Source organism: Petaurus breviceps, unplaced genomic scaffold (assembly GCF_028583685.1).
Source record: "Petaurus breviceps papuanus isolate PSGF00001 unplaced genomic scaffold, PetGlider_PUasm1.0 41, whole genome shotgun sequence".
Classification (NCBI taxonomy): Eukaryota; Metazoa; Chordata; class Mammalia; order Diprotodontia; family Petauridae; genus Petaurus; species Petaurus breviceps.
Genome location: NW_027186320.1, coordinates 7,232,476 through 7,237,781, shown reverse-complemented (window position 1 = coordinate 7,237,781; position 5,306 = coordinate 7,232,476). Strand labels below are relative to the sequence as shown.

Genomic DNA, 5,306 nt, shown 5'->3' with positions numbered 1-5,306 from the left:
GATGAACTCAATGACTGAGTCCAAAAAGAATGAAGATTTATAGGGGCGGCTAGGTGGTGCAGTGAGTAAAGCGCCAGCCCCAGAGTCAGGAGGACCCAAGTTCGGTTCCGGCCTCAGACACTTAACACACACACACACACACACACAAACACACACACACACACACACACACACACACACACAACTAGCTGTGTAAACTTGGGCAAGTTACTTAACCCCAATTGCCCTCCAAAAGGCAAAAAAAAAAAAAAAGAATGAAGATTTATTTCAGAGAAATAAAACATGCCTCTCTCATTCTGTTAGATAGGTGATAAATTTACAATGCAAAAAGAGATCTTTATTTTAGGACATGGCTAATGTAAAAATTTGTTTTTCTAGACTATGAAGTTATGTATTGAGGGATTTCTCTTTTTGTTTGTTTTGTTTGGTCAGTGGCTGAGAGGAAGTAGCTAGAGGATAACATTAATTAAAAAAAACTTGTTAATTGAAAAATAAAAGAGTAAAATGATTATAGGATAATGAGGTGTGGGTTTTTTTTGTTTTGTTTTCATTTGTATTTTTAGCAGTTGAACAGATCATTAGTGGTCATCTAGATCAATTATCTCATTTCACACATGAATAAAGGGAAGTTTTATTAATAAGGTGATCTATCCAAAGTTACTCAGGTAGTAGCAAAGCCAGAATTTTAGACTATATTTTGATTTCAATATTTCCTTCTCTCTCCATACTAAGCTAGCTATATTGTTATAAAGTTTTGAGTGCCCTCCCCCATAATGCTGAATAGAAATGTAGCCACTTGTATTTCCTGCTTCTGACCTCTAACACTTACTTCCAGGTCCAAGTACATTACCTTTGCATATTGCAGATTTTCAAATATTTGAAGATAGATATTATATCCCCTTGTGCTTTTTCTTTCCTTTTTTATGGTTAACCGTTATGTGCTCTCTGGCTTGACAGTAATCCTGCTAAAACAGAATATATTGAAATATATAAAATAATCTGTATATCATCTACATGTAGTTAGATTAGGATTTTCCTCACTTTGGTAATTATACTTTTACCACTCTCTCTTTCTCTCTCTCTCTCTCTCTCTCTCTCTCTCTCTCTCTCTCTCTCTCTCTCTCTCTCTCTCTCTCTCTCTCTCTCTCTCTCTCTCTCTCCCCTTCTCTCAATCTCTCCTCCCTGCTCCTTCCCTTCCCCCTCTCTCTATTGTACCTAAACAACCCGGTTTTGCCCTCTACCCCATCAAGGATGCTTACAGAATGTGCTTTGGAGTTCCCAGGGACCAAGTGAAAATGGTACATGGCGCCTACAGGGAGCAGGTGCTGAATGAGGACAGTGTTCAACAGGCGGTGACTTGACCAGAAGCAACTGACCAGTTACCTTTTAACAAAGGCCAACAGGATGCCCCTTTGAACAGAATCCTTTTTTTCTTGATAATATAGCTCATTCTTTGTCATCCTCTAGGATTCTATTGGTTGACTCACAGAAGTAGGTCCCTTTCACTTTATCTTAAACAATGCACCATCGATGGTTTTGAAGGATGTATATATTTACTGTGTGAACCCTGAAATCAGTGGCTGGACTAAAATATGATGGGAAACATATGTCTCCTCCAGTTTACTTGGGGCTTCTAGAGGTGTTCCAGTAGCACTAAAGGGCAAGTTATAAGCCCTCCTTACAAATCTCCCTGACCTGAAACCCTATGTAGGAATGAAAACCAAAACTGACAAGCTTTTTCTTTTACCAACAAACTCAGTTAACATAAAGGGCTTCCTTTTTCTCCTGTCATCCACTGACAGTAACCCATTTCCTTCAATAAGCTAATAATAGCAAAGTCATTTTTCCCCCTCACTCTACTCAGATCTCAGTAACAGGTAGTTCATCACAGGAAAAAATGCTTTGCTATAAACTTTTCTAGTGTCAACTAGGTGGTACAATGGAGAGAGTGCCAGGCCTGGAGTCAGAAAAGATTATTCTTCCTGAATTCAGATATAGCCTCAGACACTAACCAGTAACATGGCCTTGGACAAATCACTTAAACCATTTTGCCTTCTTTTTCTCATAAATTAACTGAACTGGAGGAGGAATGCATTCCAGTATTTTTAAGGTTATTAATAATAATTCAATTTACTAAGTTAAAAATACACTTTAGTGTATCTGTTACATGGAAAAATACAGATTAAGAAAGCGTGTGTGATAAATAAATATAACATGTACATAACTGACAGCATTGAAACAAGGACTAGTTAGGGTGAACAAATAATGGAAGAATTCAAAATCCGTAGGTCACATCCTTTTCATCTTTGAAATCAAGTCATCATAGATTTTTGTTCATCAATAATTTTCTTTAGTTTTTTGTTCCAGGCTTTTCTCTAGTGACTCAATTCTCATTTGGTTCTTTCATAAATTTTCCTGTAAAGCTAGAGTCTCACCTTTTGCTATGCTGCTAACCTGGGAAATTTCTTCATTTGCTTGGTTTAACTTCTTCTCTGAGTGAGCCTTCAGGACTTGGTACCTCACTCTTCTTTTTTAATTCTTATTAGATAATCTTCAACATGTTTATTCAGTGCTTTTTTTCATTTTTTCAATATGCTTCAAATACTTCCTTCTGTTTTTCTAGTTGCTTGAAGAGATCAGAGAAAGATTTTTCCACATACTTCAGGTCTACTGTTATTTTCTGTTTTTCTGATGAAATCATCTGGATAGTAGCCATTGTGTAGCCACCTCCTGCTTCCAAACATCCACCATCAGCTGAATTCCTTCATATTCTTCCACAATTGTCCCAATGGCTAAATATTCTGAATTGAATTTTTCATATCTATCTTCCAATTCTTCAATTTTCATTTGCTTTTTTTAACTTCTTGATTTTTTTCCTACAGTCACATCCTTGTCTGTCTGGCTATACTCCAAAACATCTATAATTGCATCTACTGAAGCCGGTAAATCTGTGGTTCTCACAGGAACACCCATATATCCCAGTCCATCAGGAGGAGGAGGTCTTAATACAGGAATATTAAATGTTCCTAGAAAGTCACATTCATGAAGTTTTTACATCATGTTGATTTTTCTGAGACTGTTGCTTGTATCCAGAAGGCCATTTGTTATTTCAGTCATTACAAGAGCCAATTTATTGGCTTTCAGTAGTGGGTAAAATTTAAGATATAAGGATTGTTTTGTCAAGATAAATGGGTATTCTATTGGTTCCTTAAATGAAAAAGTTCCAAATTTTTCCATATAATCAATTTCTTTACCCATACCTAAAACTTGTGAAGGAAATCTGAAGACCTCTTCAAATATGGAAGTTTCTATATTGACATTTGCATCCAATTCATCCTTCGGGGGAGTTCAAAGTCAATGATTAATGTTGGACCGACTTGAATGCTTATGTTAACTGCAAGTATCTGAAGATTTTTCTATTTTGTCTTGATACTCTGCTGTCAAAGTTTCTGTTCCAGTAGGAACAGGAAGTACAGATTCAGGATTAATAACCTGCTTACTTCTAAGTAAATGATCAGTAATAGTCACACTATTCTCCCATGAAAGACAGTCATTCTATGCTATCCTCTTGAATCTGAAGGATTTCATTACTAGATTTCTGGCAATCAGAAATATAATGCTTAAACTTTTTTTTTTTCACAAATGCATCAAAGTTTGGATCATTAAGATTGCCTCAATCTAAATTGCAAGCTCCCTTGGGAAGAGGATCAATTCTTCCTTTATCCTAACATTTCCTTTCTTTTTCCAAGTTTTTGTTTTTCTTTTGTTTTGTTTTTTTTGCTTTGTTTTGTTTCATCACTTTCTCCTGGGTTGCATGTTTCCTGAAAAGATGTTTACTTATGAGCACTTTCCTTAGTTTACTTGGTGGTGACTTGACAGTAACATTCTCAGAAAAGTCAAAGTCTAGTTTTTTAGGCTAGTCTTTCAAAGTCCCAACCACTTACACAACCTTCTCTTCTATAAGGGGAAGATTTGGTAATTCAGAATCAATCTTTTTTTTATCATTGCTGACAAACTCAGAGTTACAAGCTAGCAAATGTGTTGATACACATCGGCAGTCTAGATATCATGTGCTGTATTAGAAACTGGAACAGGCTCTCCAGCATCCAAAGAAAATTTCCTTTCTTCCTTACTAGATTCTACTTCATTCATGATAAGATCTACTTCATTCATAATAAGATCACATTGCCATCCAATTCATCCTCTAAGTCTGATCTGTATTCATTTCCTTAGTGTTTTGCCAGTCAATGAAGCAGATCCTACATAATCACCTCTTCTCTGAGATTTTTTCAGGTCTTCTAGAAAATTTTATTCCTGGATACTCTTTACAGCCTTAGAATTAAATGGAAAAGTATCATCCAATGAGTAATGCTTAATTTTTTCTAAGAAAATTTCAGACTCAGTTACTACTAGAGACTTTAATAAACTTTCAAAAGAACTCAGAATCAGGGATGAGTTTACAAATAGATTAAAATCCTCCAGACCATCCAAGTCAATATTGTAGGAGACATTGCTTTTCACTGACAGCACATGATCTGGAAAAGGGGCAGGATTTGTTTCTTGTTTTTGAGGATCTTCATTCATAGTTTTTCTATCAATTTCCTTAGCTACCTGTTGATTTTTTTTCAGAGGCTGAGAATTATTTAAATCATCTGTACTAATACCCAGAGTAAAAGAGGTCTCAAGTTTACCTGCCATGGTGGGGCTTAAAATTCTATTCCTCTGTGGATCCCACAAAGGCATTTGAAAAGTTACTTTCATGGCTTTTGCTATACTTTGGTGGCACATTTTCTTTCTGGGATGTTTGGAAAAATATTGATAATTTTCCTGTTAGTTCTGGTGGTAAAAACAGGAAGTCACAAGTTTCTGCAGTTATATCACACTTAACAGTTTCATCATTTAAGATCTGCAGACTAATTTTGCTGGGCTGTGGTAAATAGACTGAGAGTGCAGATAAGGGAGAAGAAGGGATCTTGGGTGGGGAAGCGTTAGTGCACAGAGCCTCAGTAAGCCTTGGAGTTACTCCAGTATCTTTGCCAAATAAGAAAAAATGGGGTCATAAACAATCAGACATAACTGAAAGCACATCAACTTTTCTTTAAATATAAAACTTTTCTACCAGCTTTCCTTCTTTTTTTTCTATAAGCCATTCTGGTTTTAGCAGCTTTCTGACTTTAAGAGGTTGTCCCAGTTCTAAGCCCCTCCCCATAGCTATAATTGGCTAAACTCAGCTCCCTTTAAGAGTAAGGGTATAATATAATCTTAGCTTTTCCTTACTTTGTTTATTTTTTGTCTATTTCTTTCTT

General features: G+C 36.0%; 2 pseudogenes; both read right to left on the bottom strand.

Moving 5' to 3' along the window:
* Window positions 1-2,289: 2,289 nt before the first annotated feature.
* On the bottom strand, window positions 2,290-3,663 carry LOC138171098 (transforming acidic coiled-coil-containing protein 3-like; annotated as a pseudogene).
* Window positions 3,664-3,673: 10 nt separating this feature from the next.
* On the bottom strand, window positions 3,674-5,044 carry LOC138171096 (transforming acidic coiled-coil-containing protein 3-like; annotated as a pseudogene).
* Between the last annotated feature and the right edge of the window lie 262 nt (window positions 5,045-5,306).